This window comes from Rhipicephalus sanguineus, chromosome 3 (assembly GCF_013339695.2).
Source record: "Rhipicephalus sanguineus isolate Rsan-2018 chromosome 3, BIME_Rsan_1.4, whole genome shotgun sequence".
Lineage (NCBI taxonomy): Eukaryota > Metazoa > Arthropoda > Arachnida > Ixodida > Ixodidae > Rhipicephalus > Rhipicephalus sanguineus.
In genome coordinates this window covers 146,217,319-146,240,527 of record NC_051178.1, presented here as the reverse complement: position 1 = coordinate 146,240,527, position 23,209 = coordinate 146,217,319, and the positions used below count along the sequence as shown (strand labels likewise).

Sequence of the window (23,209 nt, the reverse complement as noted above, 5' to 3'; positions counted from 1 at the left end):
ATCATTCTCCGTGAAACAAATTCTACGCAACGTTTCTTTCACCCTCACGGCAACGAACTCTCACCGGCCGCCGGCCGGCTTGGGCCGTACGACGTAGCGAAGCCTCCTTCGTATCGCTTCGTAGTTGATAGCCGCTGCTCTGCGGAATACACCTCTGACGAAAATACTTTGTTAGCGCTGGCAGTGTTCTTCGTGTTCTTCCCAATCGGTACATTGAAGCGAGTTATCCACGGTGTCCAGGCTCGAAGGCTGCACTTGTTTGGGTCCGGCAGCTCGGAGAAGAAACGTGGGTGAGCGCTCTCGCTCGCTGTGTGCGCCGGCGCGAGTGAACTTGACTCTCATAACTGCTTCTATTCGTTGTAATAGTGCTTCACTTTCACTCTGGCGTGTAAGCCATATAAACTCGTGATCGTGCTAGCCGACAGGGCCCGGGAAGTGCAGGGCGGCAGCATGCGATCGGCTCGCAGTTACACCCCCCGTTGGTCCCCTTCTTGCCGGGCGTGTTGCGCACGACACGCAACTGTCTCGCATTTTACACCCTGTTGGACGAACCGTTGATCCTTTGGTTTAACGACTGCCGTTAGTCCAATTTTGCCCAGTTTCGGCTTAGAGTGTACTCCTGTGAAGACACGGTTCACTTTCGTGTTATACAGATTCCTACCACGGAGAGATCAATCATGTTTCTTTTTTCTCAGTCAATGTAATAATGCCCCCCCCCCCCGCCTTATGTTGCACTGCCTCCGGGATCGGTCCACCTTTGACCAAACGACGATCTTGTGTGACAACGTCATGATTACGTCACAAATGTTGGCGATGTGTGACGCGTGTGATGGCATCATATGGTGATGTGATCGCGTGATGATTTTTTGCGTCACTCGTGTTGACTCCGATGGTCAATTTTTGCGTCTTATTAGCCATTAGCCGCCTTAAAATAATAGGACAAGAAAGGGTTCACACCTGATACCAAGGAAGCCTCGTATAGGCTAATTAAGAAGGGTGAGTACAATTCTTTGGCGTTGGTACACGGTGCATAGAATCGGAGAATGACGTCAGCGCATTGACAACTACTTTTGGTTTGTCAACGAACAAATTTTAATGAGTTGAAATCTAAGCAGTTGGAGATAGAAGGAACCACAGGAGGCGGCCAAGTGCTTATTAACACAGCCCTAGCAGCATTCATTTACGGAAATAGCTATAGCGCATGTTCGTGACAAATATTTTCCTGGAAAGAATGACGCAATCGGAGACAAGGCATACAGTAAGGAGCTTCTCCGAACTGTCCAGTCAGCTGCCTGATGCTGTGTGCTTTAATCAACTCTTAATCTAGGCACAACACTGCATGCGACCACACAGTGGTTGCACGTCAATTATTTCTTATTAAAGCTCTTACACACATACACACACACACGCGCGCGCGCGCACGCACACTGCTGGCTGTGACTGTGATACGCCCAATTCAAAGGTTTAGTGTTCCCTTGGGGGCCCATGTATACAGTGACACTATCGCGAAGTGAGTGGTCTCCAAAGGCGCCATATTTTTCTCATGCATGCCATTTGTGATTCACACGTCATCGAAAAGAAGTTACCTACCACTAATGGCTATTCTATATATATCGCTCGTTCGGTCACGAAAAAGCGGCGGCTCAATTAAACCGCGCTTGAGACGGCCGTCGCAGTCGCGGGCACGTGCTACACGATTGAACGCGTCTCCGAAACACTGCCCGCCTCGCATGCGAAAACCAATCACGCGCCTTTCTTCGGAGGGGGTTCCGCTTCGATCGGCTGCTGCGCCGGGAAAATTGAAGGATAAGGAATAAAAGAAAAGCAACGACGAAATAAAGTGCGAGCGAGTCGCTCCGCGACGGCGGGCATAAAGTTCGGGAGAAGGCGCGCACATAGGCCTCCCAAGCTCGGCCAGGGGGCGCTGCGGCGCACGCGTTTCGCCGCCTTTCTAGCGAAAACCGGTCGCTCCCCTCTCCGCGCCTGCCTTTTGACTGCGCTGTCTCCGCACGTTCAGGCACCCTGCACGCGCTGTTCTCTGCTCGCCGTGCACGTGCAGCTTCACGTGTCGCTTGCTCTGAAGGTTTAGAAAGATCCCAGAGATGGAAAAAAACGTTTTAACGGTGGGAATCTTACCAGAGGAGGACGGTTGATCGACCACCTTTTCGGGACCGAGCAGGTCGTCAAGGGCGATGCTGTTTGTGCGAGCGCTACGTGCGTGCAGATGCTGAACGGGCACATTTCTTTGACATGAGTAGGGAGGTGACTGCGCGAGTTCTGTAATTATGTTACCGGTAAAACGCACATTCGTTGCGGCAGTCGTGTATACTCGGAGCTGTCAGCAACCAACCAGCACGCTTTCGAGTGCGTTTTCTATTGATAACTTTTCAATTGCTTAGATGCCAAGTTTGTCGTGCGGCTTTAAATTTATTATGAGCTCAGTGTGAAGAGCATAAATTTACATCTGCCCTGTTGAGTCACTGGCTGCATCGCAATGCGCAGTGTTCAGTTTCGTGGGAGTTTCACTTTTGCCGAGGTTTGCATCGAATGATAACAACATCGGATCGCAAGTTTAATGTCGCCTTGGATTTTTTTAGAGCTCCCTTTGACAGCATAATGATATACGCAAACAAAAAATAAATAAATATTTCATGCCCACTTCGACGATGCATGTTTCTTGCAGAGGCGTGTTTCATTTCGAATAATATCGACGCCTCATCACGCACCGTGTTCGCTTATTCGAATGTCGCTTTGGTTGTTTCGACAGCTCGCTTGGTCAGCATCATATTATACAGGGGCGTAGCCAGGGGGGGGGGGGTCAAACCCTCCCCGAAAATTTTCAATTTTGCTTGCGTATATGTACACGCACACATACAAACGCACGAACAAACATACATAAAGTATGGTTGGACCCCCCCCCCCCCCCGAAAAAATTTCTGGCTACGCCCCTGATACTATACAATACCCACTGGGATCGCGCATGTGTATGATTATGCCGAGATTTGTGCCCAATAATAAGCGCATCTGAATTCGCGAAGCCATCGAAAATTTAATTGCCACCTTGGTTCTTTTTTCAGCTCGTTTCCAAAGCGGCATGCAAGGCTTTTTATTACGTGCCGAACGCATGACATTAATACGAGGCACGCCGCGGTGGATTAATTCGGATTAATTTCGGCCACCTGGGTTTCTTTAACGTGTACGTAAATCTAAGTACGCCGGTGTTAGTGCATTTCGCTCCCATCGAAATGCAGCTGCTGTATGCGTGAATCGAACCCATGACCACGATTTTAGCAGCGCAACACTTCAGCCTTCTAAGCAATCACGGCGTGTCGCATGCAAGGCCAATATAAACGCTCAGTGCAAACATACAGCTTAATTCTGTTTACAGGGAGCCGCGACGGGAAATGTACCGCAATCAGCTGAATTAAACACTTAGTACTCACGGTACGTTATTTAAACTGTGGTGTAATAAGCCCAAATGCTCCGCTGCTGTAACATTACAAATGGTTGACTCGGAAAGCCAGCGCGCAATCTCGAAACGTACAGCGGCTGTCTATTTGTTGTAACTTCGGTTCACAAACGCACTTCCCTTTCAAATGAGCACGATCATCGCGTTTCTCCCCGTTAATAGTTCGTAATACTGTGTACGACAAAAACTGCTTCAAGGTGACAAGACCGCGAAAGCATCGCGGCGAACTGCCATAATCCACTCTTGACGCCTCTGCTCCTCGGACTGCTTGCATTGGAAACGGTAGAACATGACAGGAAGTTTTCGGCTCTTCGACATTTTTAAACTTTTGTGACAGTTCACAATGCAGCAGGACTGCGTGCCTGCTTTCGAGTACGACGAAGAAACGGCACCCATAGCGTGAAAAATGCGAGATAAAAGCCCCGGGGAGCACGTTCTCCGCGCGCGCGATGGGAAAACCAAGCAAGAGCGACCCGTCCCAGCTACCGGAGTTTTCCCCTCTCTCCGCTGGGGCGGCGGACGGCGCTGCGCAAACTTGAGCGTTGGAGGCCTATAGCGCACTGCACGCTTCCGCTGCTCAGCGAGCCATTTCGCAGGCACGTGCCGGCAGCGCCGCTGCGGTCTCGCACCGCTGACCACGACCACCACCACCACTGGCGGCGGCGCCATCACGGCAGCGCCGAGCTCACGTCGCCTACTACTGCTGCCAGCCGGCGCACCGTCGTCCGGCGGCTAGACCCGCATGGGATCGGATCTCAGCGGCGCTCGGTGCGCTTGGGCGTGACCGAGTCACGCGCCCGCGAGGCGAGCTTGCTCGACGGCGAGCGCCCGCGGTTCGCATGCGTCTCCGCCGTCGGGAGCCCTCTTCATTCTGCCGCCCGTGCGTGCACGTGTGTGTACATAGACTGACTGGCGTCGTATAGGTGAGGCCGCTCTCACGAATGCTGCACGGCCAAGTGAGCACGACGCTGCGTCCACGGCGTTTAGACTTCTCCGCCATGCACCGCGTGCATGGCGTAGAGCCTCTCGCTGTTGTTTCGAGACTTAAATTGTATTCACGGTTGCGTGTAGCGTGCGCTGGGCCATTCACGTGCGCGCGCAATATATCTGTGCTCAGCTTCGCGGATAAGCGAGGCGTGCCCTTCCTATAACTCATCCTCGCCAGCGATTAGGGAGGCATGTGCGTGGAACGGCTTGTCAGATAATGCAAACGGGTATACAATGTACGATGTGCATAGAGGAGCAGTTACAGCGTTTGCTTTGTTCCTCGCCAGCATTCGACCCACTTTCTCTTGGCACGAAATAAAATCTTCCGAGAGTTTGCGGCGGGACACGACGGGTAAACGTCACTGTGCAACGTCACTGTGCAAAGACATCACGTGTGCAAAGACATTGGAACACAATTTAATGATATATGTCTTTCAACGAAAGTGTTTTATGCCGGGGTCCACCAAGACTTCAGTGACGTATTTCCGTCACGGAAATGACGTCGAAAAAATTTACACGAAAGATGGCAAAGAAAAAAAGTTCCGTCAACGGGCATCGAACCCACGACCGCTCGGTCCGCAACAGATGCCGGGCACGCTATCCACTGCGCCACGGTGACAGACACTAGAGGCTTTACAAACGCGCCTTTTATATCTACCACTCTCCCGGTCGGCGGGGTGGGGTTGCCCTCTGGGAGTGGTAAGGTGAAGTAATTCGTCATTGCTGTGGCCTCCGCGATTAACACCTGCAACGCATTACACGTCCGTCCCATTCGGCGCGTTTTCAATAGAAGTTCAATTTTGTCAGTGCCTTAACACACCGCGAGGTGGCGATCTTAGTCCAAGCGTCGTAAAAGCGTCGGCCTCGCTCATAGCACCACGCTAATCGAAACCAAAAATAGCTCTGCGACGCGCGCCTGCTTCACCTGGTTGTTACACCGCGTTCCCCGCTCACGCGCTCGCCCCGAGAAAAATCGCAGCCTAGGGGGCGGCACGACGCGCTTTGCGTTTCCCTCTAGTCCGGCCGTGGTGTTCAATCTCATTTTAACATGCCGCGAGATGGCGACCAAGTTCTGCGTCCAATATGCGACGCTCTTCTGGCTATCACACCTCGTTCTCTGATTACGCTTTCACCGTTAACTACTACAGCTCCCACAAGGGTTTGTTTAATCATTTAACATGGACGTTAGTCGTCGGGATGGAGATGTACCACCAATCATCAAAGTGGGTGCATCCACGTTAAACGGTGCTATACACCAATTTCACAAGGAGGCTGCCATTTTTAAAGCACTCCACCGCCGCAGCGCCGTCTATCGTCTGCGACGTTTCGCCGCCCTTCCGGTGTGTGGGGTTCCGCGGCGGTGTATGCAGCGTATGCGCTCGGTTCACAAGGTATTGCTGTTCTTCGCGGTACACGGGCAAAACAGGGCAACGCTTTTCGAGTGTAAAGGCGCTGATAAATAATCACTAAGCTGTCACTTAATAGAACTTTTTGTTGGGCTAGTTGGTACATGCTTACTGAAAAACCAAAAAGACGCGTACCATCAAGGAAAAAAGTAAGGACAGGACAGAAAGGGCGTCTTTCTGTCCTGTCCTTACTTTTTTCCTTGATGGTACGCGTCTTTTTGGTTTTTCACTAAGCTGTCAGCTTCAAAATGGCTGAAACAGCAAGCAGCGGCGGCCCACGAGACGTTCCCGCAGCAGCGCCGACGATGAGAATAATGCCAATGCAGTTCTTAAGCAGCATGTGTAAATTGGTAATTGCTTTTTATGTTTTGTTATAGCTGGCCGGGTGAGGTTCTTGGAATAATCACTATAAAAGAGCGTTAACATTTAGGACAACTGTCGAAGTATAATCGGAGAAACGTAAATGGAGACGAGCGAATACGTAGGCCATTGTCCGGCTGTGCGCTAGGTGCGCGCATTAGTGTTTAAGATGGCTCCCGGGTTTCCGTGCCGTGATTATTCAAGTTCAACATAACTCTAATCCCTAACAGACCATTTTGGTTCCGCTTGGCACGTTGCAATACAATGTTCACGGAACGACAGGAGCACAAACACCGATGCCTGTGTTTATTCGTGTCGCCGTCGTAGCTTGTGGCCTCTGATCCTTGCACAGGATAAGGAACAGAAGTACGACGTGTGAGCTCAAAATCCGGCGTAGAAACAACACCGATGATAAAATAAAAATAAGCCTGTTGCACATCTGGAAGCGTGGCATGGCATAAGTTCGTTTCGGCGCGAGCCGCCGCCACTAGTGATACGCCGAAAGGGCGCTCGTTTTTGGTAACATTATTGTCAATTTGTTTTCTGGCGAGTATTTCAGAAGCATTACGACGAGCGCACGTGTCCAGGTAACGACCTGGCTTTAGCGAACGTGGGCCGATTATTCACGACACCCAGGCTGCCGCGCGAAAAAAAAAAAGTGCGGTTGTCATAACGCTACCCCAGTTATCGTCACAAAATTGACAAGTCGAGAAAGAAAGTGCTCTCGACGAAACGTTAGAAACGCGTACCTACGCCAAAGAACACATGTCATGCGGGCCTTTCTGTCATGTAGATTGAAAAGTGCTCATTCAATAATCTCGAAATTGCACGCACTAAGATGGAACATTTTCAAGCCGCAGGCATTGTAAATCATGTGCTGTAGCATAGAAATCAGAGAGGTACATGAGAACAACTCTTGGTCAAACATTTTGTGCATTAATCGTCAGCCTTGACATTGGTTCTCTTTGGTGCAGATGATAAAGTGTACCAGCACCCAAGCACAATCACAAGCTGGTGTGGTGACTTGGAGAAATGGCCATAAGTGCAGACACCACATATAATAATATACTATTTGTCGGAGAAGAAGGCGTGCGACCTGAGAAAAGCGAAGTCATTTAAAAACATTGTGCACTTCGCATGCCTTGGCTGCCAGTCTTTCAGGCTTCCGTAGCTGTTGCCGCAGCCAAACACAGCGCAGTGGTAGCTTGTCGACCTGTTCTCGTCCGACATTTCGATTTGCGGCAGTACAATTGTTTCAGCGCGTCGAAAAATGGAAACACGCTGACCTCTCACGCACCACGCAGTGCAAAATTCGGGAATCCGCACACACCAGCGGCAGCGGTCGGCCGAGGTGGAGAGAGAGAAAGCGGTGAAAATACACCGGTTCGAGGCTACGCTCCTCCTCTCCGTGAAAACGGTCTATAGCTGCCAGACATCAATATACAGTGTGCAAACTCAATGTACAGTAAACATTCAGTTACTTCTGTAAGGGCACGCTTTACTTTCGTGTTATTGCGATTCCTATGACGGAGGGATCAACCATATTTTTCTTTTTTAGATTAGCCCCTGCTGGCTCGGCGCTAAACAAGCCCACTTTCGTCAGTCGCGAGCTACAACTGAACGCCGCTATAGCTGAGAGTCATGCAACAGCTGGGCAATGATGTTGAAATAAACTGTGGGCATCACGTTGAAAATTGTAGCCAGTAGGACCACGCAAAAGTGCGACCCTTGACCCGGCCTATACTGTTTTGCGAGTGGCGTGTGAAGTCTCGCTGTTGATGTCGCAACTTTCATCTTCTAATGTACGTCGAATCTGCCTGTGGACATATGCTTGGCAAACATGCCGAATGACTGAGAAGTACGGGGTGCAAAAAACAAATAAATAATAATAAACAGCTGTTAGCAGAAAATTGCGTGGTTACGTTCTCTGATCGTTGCCGTCAGCAATCTTCAAATCATGCTTGTTCTGAAGCGCGAATTTCATTCTTCATTAACAATGTAATCGAGTATCTATTAGATGGTTGCGAGTTGCATTCCGAACGATGCAGAGTTTCGAATGCATATCTGTAGTTTTGAACACATATATGTGCTCGTCAGACTGACCTGCAAGCTCACTCAACATGTCAAAAACACTGCTGACAAAAGACGATGGAGAGGAAACTTAGCGCTAGGGCATGCATGCACTTTTGTTTCTTCTACCTTGACTTTGTCGATGAGTCGATCCTTTTCATGTACGAGCGTGCACCCCCATGCCCCGAGTTTTCCCCGCACACTCAACATTCGGGAGAAATGGACTCCACCAGTTGTGTGACGCACCAAAACGGCCAGCCAGCCGTATACGCCGGTTCCTTCCGCTCGCTCTACCACTACGCACAGTAGCGCTATAAAGGCAGCTCTAATGCAGCGTCATCCGAACCTTGTGTCAGTTAAAACGTGCCAGAACGAGCCACGAATAACTGATAGGAGGAAGAGGAGATGGGGATGGGATAAGGGAGGAGGGGAGCAACACAAAGCCGCGGGAAAAACTCGCCGCCGCGCTGTTGGCACTCGCCGGGGTCCGCCGCGCGGGCGCCCCCGTAACGCGATCTCCGACCAAACATGGCCCTGTTTATTCACCTGATGACATTCTCACGAGCGAAGCCACGGCGGCTTCCTTTGCGCGGCGGGATGGCTCCGAGCGCGCGCTTCCGCGCCCGCCGTTCGCATCCTACCCGCGGGATCGTGTCCTCTGTACCCCGGTAATGTGAACGGGCCTGACGTATGGCTTACAGGCCTTCCTTAGTTCGTTCGTTTTTTTTTTTTTTTCTCCCCCTTAAATTCTCACAAGCTGTCCGTCCAGTAGACGTTGTATAAGCGCGCAGACAGTGCGAGGATCGAGAGACAACGGGAGCGTCGGTTCTGTCACGTGCTCGCACGCGTTCACGCACGAGTGCCGACCGAGCTCTGACTGCTAGCAGCCGTAAAGCCTCGAAACAATCCCGAAAAGAGAGCGCAAAGACCCGAGGGAAGGGAGAGGGCGACGTAGTCCCGACTCTTCACTCCCTACGGCGCCATCTTCAAAATGGAAAAAAAGAAGCGCGAGAGCGTAAAACAAAGACCGAGAGGAGGGGAGCAGATAAAACGTCGCCGGAATCCGCGGGCAGCGCAAGAAAAGTGCGCACACTGCGGAGTAATAAAACGAAGAAAACAAAAAAAAAAAACCCGCACGCGAATCGCTGGCGTCGGGCGGCGCCGCGTAGAGTCGGGTTCGAGGCGAGCACAGTTAGAGAAAAGAAATTAAAAGAACCAAACTGCAAGCGGAGCTTCGGGAAAGCGTCCCCGAACTCGGCTGTGTGCTCTCTCTTCGCAAAGAGAGCTTTTCTGCATGGACAGCGGCTGAATGGAGCGCGCTCAGTTTAAAAAAAGAGAAGAGCGGGCGGGGAGAAAACGCGCCGGCGGCAGCAACATCTCTGCTCCGGGGCGATGTGTGCGCAAAAGAAGAGACGAGGGCGCGAGAACTGGTAAGCGATCCAGAGCGGCTGCCTCTGCCGCTTGCTTCTGCTTGGGTTGTCCCATCTTTCTCTCTCTCAGCATCTGCCCGCCGCCGCTCCCTTAAAGCTCCCTCGGCTCTCCACTGTTTCCCAGCTATGTGTCTCCCCTTCCCCGATCGCTTCGCTTCGAATGAGGCCTGTATCTGCCTCTCAGACGCGAAACGTTGTCGTCCCTATATCCGACTCCTCTCCTTTTTGCTAAACGTCGCATTACCGGAGCTCGACTTTCGTGAGATATCGGGAACATACCCCTCCCCCCCCCCCCCCCCCCGCTTCAGTCTCCTTTCTCAACCTCCTCATTCTCGATTGCACATCTGTACTCATTCTACACTAAAGCCACCGCGCAGTGTCCTGTCAGCTATCGGACTTTTCACCGATCCGCAGTGTAAATCCAGAGCGCTAGCATAGCATGTTTGCGAACTGCTTGAAACACGCGCACTCACCTATACATACTGCGCTCTACTGTGTCTGACAGGGCTCCTGGCACAGGAACGACGAGCCCGCGTACTGTATCATTGTATACAGCGTAAAAGTGGCAGTACACAGCTGCTTGGTCTTCTCATTCGATTGACATGCGCGACCAGCATACAGCTTCGCCACCACTGCACGGTTTCGGCAAGGACAGTCCACCGTGCGAGGTCGCTGCACGGGCTCGGAGAGGATGGATGCTCTCCTTTGTAGGGCGAGGCGGACCGAGTTGAATGGCGTCTAAGCTCACCCGCGTGTCTCGCACTCGCCGACACGACGCCGCCACAATGGCGAAGCCCTGAGGGGCCGCATTGTTGAGCCTTAAGATAGCGTAAAGTGATGAACCCGAACCCTCCCTGCACGTCTCCGTCAAAGAGGCTTCCGCCACGTCGGATGACTGCCTTCTGTACACAACCACTCGCCGTCGCACATTTGGAACCGAGGGTGTGTTTATTTACCTGGAATCACTCATCTCTCTCTTCAAATTTTTTTTTATTTCCACCTCGACTATGTAATTCAATCCTCCGCGTACAGAACAGCACTTTCGCCGCTTTCACTGCATTCTGATAATCTGCTCATGTAACAAGAAAAAATTAATAAAAAGATTTTTTTTTATCACGGGATCAGCGCGGGCATTAACGCCACGTTAGGCACGGTGAATGCGTGGGCGTCGGCTTTCGCTTCAGTTGTTGATCGTACAGGAGTATAGGGACTGCTGGTGCCAGCTGGCGATGGGACTGGAGTGACTGGGGAACCATATTTCTTTCTTTTTTTTTCTAACGCTACGTTTTTTTTCGCTATTCGCCCGCATACTTTTGTTGCGTTGGGACCGAAAGAATCTCTTTAGCTGTAGCCCATTTCAATATTGAACAAATTTAGAACCGTGCGTGCTATAATCGAATGTAATGAACATTATGTCGATAAGTACTACCGGAAGGTTACTCCTGCTTAGATGATGGGCAAATATTACAAGTGTGTGTGATGGATTATGTTTCGAATGCGCTGACGGCTACTTGTAGACCGCCAAGGTCCGAGGCATGCATTGTAAAAATATCAACGAGAAAATACACGCCACTGCTTCAGATTGCCTCTCGGATGCACGGCTGCCTCACGACTTTAGAAATCGGGTCAGCCGCCTTAAATATAAATGTATATGAACGGGAAGCTGGACTTTTTGTTTAGTTTTCTCAGCTGAGTTTACGTGCAACAAATACACTATGCCTAAAACTCCTCGCGCCACCGTCCATGTTTTTTTTTTTTTGCTTTTTTTTTTTTTGAATATCAAGTCATCTTCTCATTACAAGTTTTCTAACGCAACTCGAATCTGCGGCTGCCACTATACAGGCACGCGTCAGCGACGGCAGCCCATAATATACGACCATTTTCCCGTCACTCACATTGTTGATCGCGGGCATCGTGCGTCAGCGTTGAACAAACGAATCGACCTCAAACGATATGAAAGGTTTACGCTTCCCTTTTCCATCAATTTCTTTTAACTAATGCAGCGTCCGCCCAACATGTATAAGAGAGAGCGCTCGCCTAATATATTCCTCATTCATATACGTCACCCGCGCTCCACATCGTTTGTCACAAAGTTATTCGAGTCCTGCATCACTCAGTCGCACCCACCGTTAGGATCCGTGATTGTATTCCTTCGTCCAGGAGGCTTATAGCAGATAATTGTTACGATTACGCCCGCGTTCGATAATTAAGCGATGTCTATTCTTCGTCCGCTTAGATTCTTTATTTGTAGTATACGAGTGCTACATATATACGTTGCTTTGAACACTCCGCTGCTTTCTTTCTCTTTAGCCGAGCCTGACAGGCTTTTCGTTTGATCTTAGCATGCCGTTTGTACTTTTTTTCTTCTTCCGATCGAACCGTACGGGAGTATGTAGTGGACAGGGGTGGGTACGGGGGCTGGTGACGTCAGGCCGTGCGAAAACCAATATTTACCGAGCGCCGAAGCAGCACCGCGCGACTCTCCCGGCCCCCTCATCTAAAGCGCGTTTCCGCGCTTCCGTTTTCCGTCCATCAGCGAGGGTTTCCGTTTATTCTGCTGTTTAAAGCTTATCGGTGATTGTGTGTTTGTTTTACCCCGTAAGCTATAGGTATTAGTCAAACGCACGAGCACAGTTCAGAGAAAAGCGCGAGCATTTTTTTTTCTCCCACATCAAAGCGGCCAATAACCGCGGTTTCCCTTAGGGGACTTCAAAACAAAGAAGGAAACTTCAAAAAGTTACGCATCCGCGTGAAAAGTGTCAATCGAAAGCGCGTGAGTGCCGCAAGGTTACGTTAGCGTCCTTTGCCAGAGTGGTGATTTGGATGTTCCGAACGTTTAGTGGCACAGAGACTTCGCAATTTTATAAACATTTTAGTTGCACTAAGGGCTGGCGGTGCAACGCATTTCTTCATTTAGCCTGATTCGATGCCATCAGTGTAATTCACCGTGATAGCGCAATTTAGATGAAATCCGTTTCGAACTTTCGGTCAGTGAGGAAGCATAAAAATAAGTGAACTCGAAACTATAATTTCTGCATCATTCCGACGCCGAGTTAGTTACTTCGTAAAGGCGGTGCTGGTTTTGTTGGTTGCCTCTTCATATACGCGTGTTGTGATTGTGCTCGCCTCGTATGTTTTGGTGAACAACGAGCTTTGATATAAGTTATACTTAGGGGGGGCACTTAGTCTCAACTTGTTATTGATGACTAAACCATTACGTAACTGCGTTTCGCTTCCTTTCTGCGCAAGCTTCATTTTCTAGGTGTAATGCCTTTTGTCTAGTAAAAAAGTTGATCTGCGTCTCTGTTTCGTCGCGTCAACATTTGCGTCCTGCAAATATCAGATTCAGCGCGGTGAAATGCCACCGGAGAAAAAACAAAACAATGTTCAGGCGACTTTTGCGAAAAAGACATGCAGAACACTGCAACGTCCAGTGAACTTCGTCACTGCTAACTCTCAAACCTGACATAATATGAACAATTCTCTCTGACATAGGTCAGTCGAGCAATTCAGTATGGTAGAAGTTCTGATCAAGGATCAATATAATGCTCTTCGTAAGTCCCCATGAGGCTCATACAGCTGTGGTAGTTACAAACGCAGCCGTCACCCACAGCTTTTTAGTTGTGACAATCGCTTCGGAGTTTAGAAAATAGTCATGGCTTCATCCCAAGAAATGACCTATATTTATCGAGCTAGCCCTAATGGGAGACGCCACTGATCTGTCCATATAGGAATCTAAATATGCCTTGTGTTGAAGTTAACCGACGTTTCCCAATCTATCACTATTTCCGCATCACACACAATAGCATGTACAAAGATGAGCTGGACTCAAGTCGTGTTTGAGAATATCGCGACAATATATTCATGCGTTTAAGTGCAGGGTAAAACTAGCATTTTCACTGCACTGAATATAGCTACCGATCACTCGTAAGGGCAACATTTATGACGTTGCAGAAGCGTTGCTGAGTGCAAAGACGCTAATGAAGGGATCAATGCTTGTACACACTTGTTCAAGGAAGTGTTCAGGCTATACCTGCCACAAGTGTCCGTTCGCGCGCGCCGCATCTCGCCCGTAGAGCAACCAGTGGCGCCGCATGTTCGTTGAGGTTCGCTTTACAACGGCATTACAAGCCGTGCACGGGAGCACAACGCGACGTGAGCCCTTTCTTATCGCCGCGCTGTGTGTCGTCAGATGTCTCCTTCCCTGTGTGCATATGCGTGCGCAGGGTCCCTATCAGGGAAGGGGGGGGGGGGGGGCAAAGGTTCATCTCACCCCCCCCCTTCCGCCCCCCGTGCGTACGCCTGTACCTGTGTGTCCTCGTTCTTTGCTGCGCTAGTACAAAGTGGAAAAGATCTCGCCAAGACTTGCTGATCAATCATAGGCGTGATGAGGAGGCGCAGAGTTCAAAGTTTAATCCCAAGTTAAACTGTTCCTGCTACAAGACGTTACCACAACTTCCACGCATCTTTTAAGTCACTTCACTCTAAGAACTAAGGGGGCACTCTCTTTGGGAAGTATATTCTTGTTTATTTAACTCTCTTTTCCATCACCTCTTCTTGCAGAGTATAGTAATGCGAAAGGGTTATAGTACCCCCCCAGAGTAACCTCTTGCCGACTAGCCGGACCCCTCCGAATAGTAGTACAAAGGAAAAATCTCGGGCCATGGTCTTAAAATTGCTTTTGAAATTTATTCTTGATTTTGCATAATAACCCCCTTAGAAAGAAAAAAAAAGCCCGCCAGCGAGGATCGAACCAGCGACCCTTAGGTGACTAGAAGGGAGACGAGAGCACGTCTTTTTCTTAATGTACGGGTCGGATTTTCACTTTCTTGCGCCCCCCCTGCGACAACTAAAACAACATAGCATTTGTTCCCCCGATATGAGAACCCCCCCCCCAAACAAGATATGCGAGGATATGTGCACGCCTAAGCCGTGTAATTTCTGAGAAAACGCTCAACCCGCGAACACCAGTTTTCGCCGCGCCCTTGGATATTTCAAACATTATTGCTCGTAAAAGCGCACTCTAGCTGGCATTTGGCTTAGGGCAGTGCTACGTCGTAGAAGAGAAATACGAGAATTTAAAAACCTTCGAATGTAGTTTCGTGTACATGATGAGGTGACATGTATTTAACTGCACAAATCCAAGCTAAAACGCGGATATTAGGCTTTATTCAGTGCCTTCCAGTACACTGAAAAGCACTGTGAGGCGCTGGATTCCAGTGCATTCCCGTACACTGAAAAGCACTGGGAGGCGCTGGAAACGCTGCTTTTTTTTTTTAAATTAATCGTCCCGCGACGAATGCAGTGCTCTCTACTGTATATGCATGTGCTTAATAATGAGTGGTCATCGCTCGCGGTATGCCGGCACATCGATATATACTATATATATGAGGAGCAGGAGTATAACTGCATTTTACTCTGTCATGTCAGAAGAGCATACGGGCATTCCACTCTCTCAGATAGAAGTGGAGTATAAGCACATTTCACTCTCTCCTTTCGTATAGAGTGAACGTGCATTTCACTCTATGCGATGCTTTGCGAGAGTAAGAGAACGCTCTGAAGAGTAACTCGGCTTTTTTACTCTTGCGATACCCTTACCAGTTTTTAGAGTGTTTGAAAAGTGCAGTTGTGCATTAAATACGTCACTACCCGTTTCACAGCGCGCCTCTGGCTTCTGCACTGAATTAATTACCTGCATTCACTGCTCATCTGTGTCCGCCGCGCACGTATCAGTGAAAACGTATGCTGCATACCGATGCCTCAAGCCCTCAAGCATGCTCAAGCATGGGGCTTATATGGCGCCGCACTCCGCACCTTACTGGGGAAGTTCCACAGAACTCTCTCCTTCCAAGCACAACGCTAACCCTTGCCATATATAGCTGTAAATGCTTCGCTGTCCATGCGAAACTACCAGTTCTAATTTTTTAAGAATGTTTTTCCTTTACCATAATAACAAAATGGTGATCAACCCTTCGCATATGTTCATCACAACGGGCAACTATATATACATTCTGCCTCTGTGCTCTAAGTTGCGTGTTCAAGTCTCAGTTGCGTCGGCCGCATTACGATTGGACCGAAATGTAATAAATGCTCGTTTGGCGAGCTTTTAAAGCACATTACAAAGCCGTAGCTGGTCGAAATTATCCTTTTTATCCGCACAGTATGGCTTCCCCTACGTATTTTGAAACTTCGGTGCGTAAAGCTCTGCAAATTACTTTTTAACACCGAATCCGAGCCATTAGTTACAGTTAAGCGTACCTTGCACAGTACTGTAACTGAAGTGCGTCATAATCTGTCGCTAAGTTTAGCGACTCCATCGTCATTCCGTGGAGCGAAGAAAGCCGAACTAATATGAATTCCGTAGACGTGCTCGAAAGCTATATATGCTACCCGCGCCCATTCCCGGCGTACGCCTGTATATGTGTCACACGCATAGCATATAAATTGCTTAGTGCAACAGTCAAAAGAGCGTGCCAGATCTTCGTTCATATATGACGTATAAGCATGTATTAAGATAAACCGACATGAACATTAATGTAAACGCTTCTTTGTCGAGTAGTATTGACTTCTGGTTAGCAAACAGCGATCGCCTGCTGCCACTTTAGTTTTACATTTGTATTTTCGTCGAAAGCGCTACTTTATTGCGGATAAAGACGACTTCCACCTTTGTATACCGGTCTCCGATATCAAACGGCGCACTTAACTATAACAGCAACAACGTTCGCATACATGCGGGTAACAAACAGGCAAATAAACGAAACGCATTTGTACGGATCACGTTCAACTCGTTCTTTCAGATACTCGATATCAACCTCGTCCCAACTTGTCGTCGGTCGGTGTCGCTTTCCGCAAATCCCATATATTTTCTGGCCCACCGGGCAACATCTTCCTTCCTTTAGTCACGAACTTATAGCGTAGTCAGGAATCTACTAGCAGGCTGTGAAGATTTCTCTGAAAAGTAACAGAAACGTGCAAACAAAAAAACTCAACATGCAAAACCATTCCAGTAAGACTTGAAGGAACGAGCATACACTGCGGGCGACGTCTGATCGTTTTATTACTTTGTTCATTCCCCACTCCACGAAGTTGCGAGACCCTGCTGAGGGCGCTAGACCGCTCTAGACCAAAGGGAACCCCCCATAGCCGATATCGTACACCATGGTGAATACAGCCTGGTCAGGCAGGAAATGTAAACAGCATCACCGGCTGTTTCAGCCAAGAGAAGCCGAGGAGCGTATCTGTACGTGCGCACGGAGAAGATAGTGAGACGCGAGCACAGTCCCCGCATATATACCTGGCCTCGGAGAAGCGGGGACAAGGGGGGTGCGATGAGCGATCCGCGGAGGCACTACTAACGAATAAATAAAGAAAAAATGAACTGAGCGGAGGGTGGCAAAGGCAGGCGACGAATATGGCCTCTGAGACTGCGTGCTGGCGGTGTGTCTGCGGCACTCGCTTCGGTACAGCACCATGGAAGTAAAAGCGACGCTATATTATATTATGGTTTTGCAGCGTAAGCAGAAAACAGCGTTTCTGATAGCTTCTGAGCAAAAAAACAAAAAGAGTGAAATAAAGCGGTGACGTTGTAAGTGAGAAGTCGGCGAAATATGTCAAGTAACTTATGAACTCAAAAGGTGCCAGAGAGTAAGCTTTCGACGGAAAGTGTACAGACCGGAAACAAGAACGACCAAAGTAACATCAGGTGTCTACACATTCAGCCAGTCATTCTATTGTTTGTAATAATATTCTTTCTTACACACTATCACCACTTATAAGATGTAAACGATGCCCCGTTATTTTAACAGAAATATCTGCATCAGAGAAAGAGCACATGTGCAAAAAGGCGAGAGAACAAAAAAAAAAAAAACGAAAAAGGAACTGACAGAACAGCGCGCCACACTCGCAACTTTTTCATCTGGAAGTATTGGTTTTCTATACCCCTCCCCCTTTTTTTGTTGTGCTTGTCCTCCTGCGCTTCAAAATGTGTACTTATGAATAGCAACCAGCTACTCCGAATGACGGACTTGTTTGGACTCTATTGATGTAGACTTTGCACCGAACTAACTGAATCATTTCGAAGTTTGAACGTACACATTCATGCGATAGCGATAGGTAATGTCACACTCTTCGCGACAGCAATATTTCCATGACGTCTTCATTCGGCTCACCGTTTGAGCCTCGCGAAAATAAAAATAAACTAAGAGAAACTTGTCTCCCGACGAGAAGCTTCGACTCCGGAAGACGAAGTAGAAAGAGAGCAAGCTAGAAAGGAAGGAGGGGAGGGGGGGAGGGCATTGAGGCCAGCGCCAGCAATTCATATGTGTCTGAGGAGGCGGCAGGGCGATACAGCTTTTTTGCACGCACCGTTCGCGATTCGTGTTGTCCACAGCAGCGCCGTGTCCAGGGCCCCCGGCTGTGTACTGCAGTGCACGCAACTAACCGCGCGGTCCGCAGGTAGGCGCGAGAGGCGCTTATCTCGGGGCAGCCCCGCGAAGCAGCCACTTCAAAGGCACCGGGTCCTGCCCCGCCGACGGTCTGGGCCGCAGGGCGGCAATGGCGCCACAGCACAACGCCGCCTTGAGGTCGCACGCTGGCGCCACCGTCGCCACTCTGCCACCAACCACTTTGCGCTCGTTTTCCTTTCATTTCTTAGCGATCCTTTTCTTGTTTGTTGGTGTTCGTTGCTATACCTATATACTGGCCGTAGCAGTGAGCATCGTACTGGCTTATCTGTCCGCGCTCTTTGTTTTAACCACCACCGTATGTATACCGGTCCCCGCCGCTCACTTTCCTGAGACGGAAAAAAGGCGAGCGCGCTGCCCTCCTAAAGTTTTATTTATTTTTTCTTTCTTCCGACTGCCTTCTGGTTTTTTGCCACATAACTATATTTTTTAACCTTCCATTTTATTTCTGTGCTTCCATTTTGTGGTAGGCCTTTGCAAGAGGTTCTGAAGGCCGCAATATTATTCACGAACATTATTTCGAACTGGATAAGAGCTACACTTGACTTCAATCAACGTAGATAACAAGCTGGCTTCAGGATCAACTTCATGCGATTAATCAAGTAATTGAAAAAATCTGCCGAATAATAAAAAAAAAACCTTTAATGGCATTCATGGATAACGAAAACGCATTCGACTCAGCGGTTTTAGACGCGTATACCATCTACAACGGGTATACTTGAAACATATGTGAATACCATAGCCAATATAGATATTTCGCGGCTACTGCAGTCGCACAGAATATGTTGAATTGTTTCATCACTGCCGCAGTGGTCACATAATGCGGTGTCGTCCATTCCTAAGCGGCACGCGTACGCGCGCGTAAATGCGATACCCAACCATAACCTGCACAGGAGGGTAGCGTCACCTCGGCTAAGGCCTGGAGGTATTTGAAGGCTGAGAGTTGGGTCCAGGGAACATAGTCGCGCATGTTTGTCTTTCTGAACAGTACTGTTCAGAGAGACAGTCACTTTGCAACGCGCTCGGTAAGTTGGACGACCGCACTCTGTCGGAAGAAAAAATCCTGCGCCATCGACCGGACTCAACGTCACAGAAAAAGGCTGTGCAAGCGCTACTGCGCTTTCCGCGTTCAACCGGTCTCTCAGAGCGGCTCTGACTGGAACGTCTTGCGTGTGTGTGTGCATGTGTGCGTGTTTTTCTTTTTTTTCGTTTTCATTTTATCTCTCTCTCTCTGTCCTCTTTCTTACCCCTATTTCCCCACCCCTGTGCAGGGTAGCAAACCGGCCACTCGCGCCAGGTTAACCTCCCTGCGTTTCCCTTTCATCTATTTCTCTCTCTCTCTCGCGGCTACTGCGCTTCTCCTCAAGAAAAGCAGGAAAATGCTGATGGAGAAAGCGTTATGTTGGACACCTATGATATCGGGGTATAAGTTTACTTAAGATAGAGGTCAATTAACTGTTAGGACAATTAATGGAAATTAATTGAACGAGTTCATTCAAAACATCAAACAGTTTTCTTGTGAGCAGCTGGGATCGCTGCGGCACCTGGCGGAGCAGATCTCAACCACGCGCTTCTCTCTACGTGGCCTCTGAGATCAACTTCTGTAGCGCGACGAATTCGTGTTAACCTACGGAATACATCAGAACACACGAACGAGCGAGCGCCACTACCAGACACTAAAGTCAAGGATCAGAATCACCTCCACTTTTTGTCAACTCTGCTTCCTGAGACGTCGTGAGTTTGCAAGGAGTAGCAAGCTAAGACCAGACGTCCTTAATCTAATTCGCTAACACATATACATATCATGGCGAGGCCAGAAGATTATGGGCGCAGGACCAACACAAACATACGAATATTTCCTTTAGCCTTAACGCCACAGCTTCGACATATTTCGTAACCACAATAACCTTAAACTTCGAAATTGGTTGGCGCGTCAATTATGGTGTAAGAGGCGTGAGGGCCAGCGCTTACAGTGCGAAGCTTGAAGATGGCTCAGTGTTAATTTTGTAAATCCCTAACCTATGTACGCGTCGCAAAGTCCATGGAGAATGCTGCGGATATGCAGGAATCAGCCACTGATCCGTGTTTATCTGGTTACGTTGTCTCCGGTAGACTTTCATTGGTCTGAATATCGTCTTGTCCCGACATGCCCTGCCGAGTTTCTCGCCGGGTGTTCTCGTTACCGCGGATGTTATCTTAAAAAAAAAAAAACTTGTAACTCGTTTCACTTCCTGCACATCTACTACATGGCTGGCTTGCGTAATCCAACCGAATTACTCAACGAGCGTCCCGAGTTATCGCGTTTAACTTCATTTTATTTTGTCTCCGACTGCAAACTACATCGCCTCCTCGCTGCGCTATTTCGCCGTCCTTCGACGCGCGAATAAAAGAGCGACGAAACGTAAACGCGTACATGGAGGTCTCTCCGAAGAAAGGCAAGTCGCCAACGTGTTGCCACACAACGCAGTTCGCCAGCCAGCGTGTACACATACAGGAAGTTAAAGGAGCAGACACCCTTTTTACTCTCTTTCTCTCTCTCTCTCTCTCGCATAAATAAGTGCCACATAAGCACGTTAAACACTGTCCCGTGTTCAATCCCCATATACTCAGAGGCGGTCGTTATATTCGCGCAATGTGCCCGTGAAAGGAGCGAAGAATAAATAAGCAAACAGGGAAGGTGGGAGAAACGAGGGGGGGTGGGGGGGCAGCGGCCAGAATCGAGCAAGCGAGCCGGCAAAGCTTGGCGCCGCCGCAATGAGATTGTTGGAACGTTTTTGCAAGCGCCGCGCGTGAATAATGAATGCGGCCCCCCTTCCTTTAATCAGGTAAGCGCGCCATTTCAAGCCGCTGATACAGCGCCGCTATAGGTTCGCGCTTGGCGGTGGCCCTCTGAAGCTTCTGGAAGCCCACGAGCTACGGGCACGACTATATAAGCGGGACGAAAATAAGCGGCCCCGTGTATCCATCCTCTTTATCTTCTTCTCTTTGCCCCCGCCTTCGATCGCACTCGTTCTGCAAAGTTGATTGGGTGGCCCCGGGGCGGTCTCTATTGTGTCGGCTACGCGCTCCCGTCCCAAAGGAGCTCAGCCAAGCGCGAAATTCTCTATACATATGGTGCAAACGCGTTAGTCAACGATTGCGCATTTTCGTATACATACGAAACGAGCAAATGGCGCTCGACGCTGGCATTAGGAAAACTGTGGCGCTGCCCGGAGTCACTTGGTATAAAACAATATACGTAAATGTAACCGACAACATTGTGCGGGAATGAATATGTTGAATATGGATGCGTCGAAGAGCATGTTTCCGGTTCCCTCACAAAGCGGTATTGTACGCCGCACGTGACCTAACTGTTCACGCTTCGCTCGAAAATGTCGCGTATTGGTTGGCATTCGTCGTGCGGTATTCGACACTGCGAGTACTTCGGTTTCTTTCTAGCGCACGATCAACTTTCGGCGAAGAAGTTCAAGTTTGTAAATAGAACACGTGTATATGCTTCACTTCAACTGTTGTTAATTTCGTAATACGGTAATGTCATGGCGCAACCAGAGGTCAACCGGCTCTATAGTGGTTACGCTATACGGCACCTACCTGTTTTAATAATCCTGCATCTCGTGCATATGTATTTTACCTATACTGTGTACCTATGGGACTTCTGTATGGTGCAGGCTCGGCCCCTACCGGCAGCAAGTTGTATTTTCGTCCACTTTAATTTCGTTACATTTATATCATAATTATTACACTACAGTAAAGAGACTACAAATAATGTCCCCTATATCTTGCTTGGCTTCATTGTCGCTTGGTTTCAGTAGACCACACAAGCCATATAGACTATTGTTATGCCAGGGCTCCCAACCCAAACTTCCTTGCTTCGACAAGGCATTCAAGCTGGTAGAACGTCTGACGCAACCAGCGTCAACATCGATAGACTGTCTGATGCAACCAGCGTCAACACCAGCTGATGCAACGAGGCGGGAGTCTTACGCAATCCCCGGCAATTCCGGCGATGCGTCTGACGCAACCGACGTAAATCTCTCCCGCAACGTGCGGCAAGCCCTCTCATCCGCGGATCCGGTTCGAGCCAGCGACCAATGGCGGTTCCTGATTGGAGGCTTCGAACTCCTGGCTGATGCAAGCGATCGCCCAGGGCTATAAAAGAACCAAGCTGCGCGGAGGGAGGGGGACAGCGAGCGAAGAAATCCCGGGTCCTCGTCGCACCTCTGTGCCAGCCCAATAAGCTATCGGCCCCAGCGCCGAATATGTAACGGCTCTGTATATATGTATATAAATTTGCCTTAACTCACCGTCGCCTTGATCGCTCCGTCTATCAGCTCTGCGCAGAAGCAGTCGCAAGCTGAGACCCCCGTTACCCAACACTATATAATCTATACAGGCTGTATATATAATCTGTATAGGCTATATAAGCTAACTTAAGAAGCTATATAGACCAGATAAGCTAATACAGACCGTAATAGAAGCTACAGATATTAAAAAAACCATATAAACTACAGGAGCTATATAGAAGCTACACAAGCTATATAAGCTGTATATACATAAGCTAGGAAGCTGATTGCTGCTGTGGAAGATTCCGGCACCCGTAGCGCCGCCTACCGGGGACGTCGCACCAAACGTTGGTCGTATACCACAGCGCTGCGCTGTCTACGTCGCCGGGTGCGCAGGAGGTCGGAGGAGCAATTAATTGCCCCATTCCTCCATGGCTGCGAGCCGCCCCCGTCTTTAGCGAGGAGTCTCGGTCGAAGAATCGGCCCCGTTGGCGACAGCGGTGTCTCCCCGCCCTGCCATTAGCTTAATTACCTCCCGCAGGACTCCGGCGTTGAGGGAAACGGGCGAGGATAGGGTTTTCTGCACTTTCGCGAGGATTTCCCGCACCGACTTGCGTTGACACCCCTCCCGCTCAGAGCGTCGAACAGCGAGCTTCCCATCTTGCGACTGACAGCCTTTTTATCTCTCGCAGTTGTCTTCGCCTGCCTGTAGCTTGCGAATATCAAGCACATTAGCAAAAAT

General features: G+C 49.2%; 1 protein-coding gene across 1 annotated transcript in view; it reads right to left on the bottom strand.

The window, feature by feature from the left end:
• The window catches only part of LOC119387400 (insulin gene enhancer protein ISL-1), a 141,602-nt gene that overhangs the window by 64,665 nt on the left and 53,728 nt on the right, over window positions 1-23,209 (bottom strand). The gene's annotated exons all lie outside the window — the stretch shown is intronic.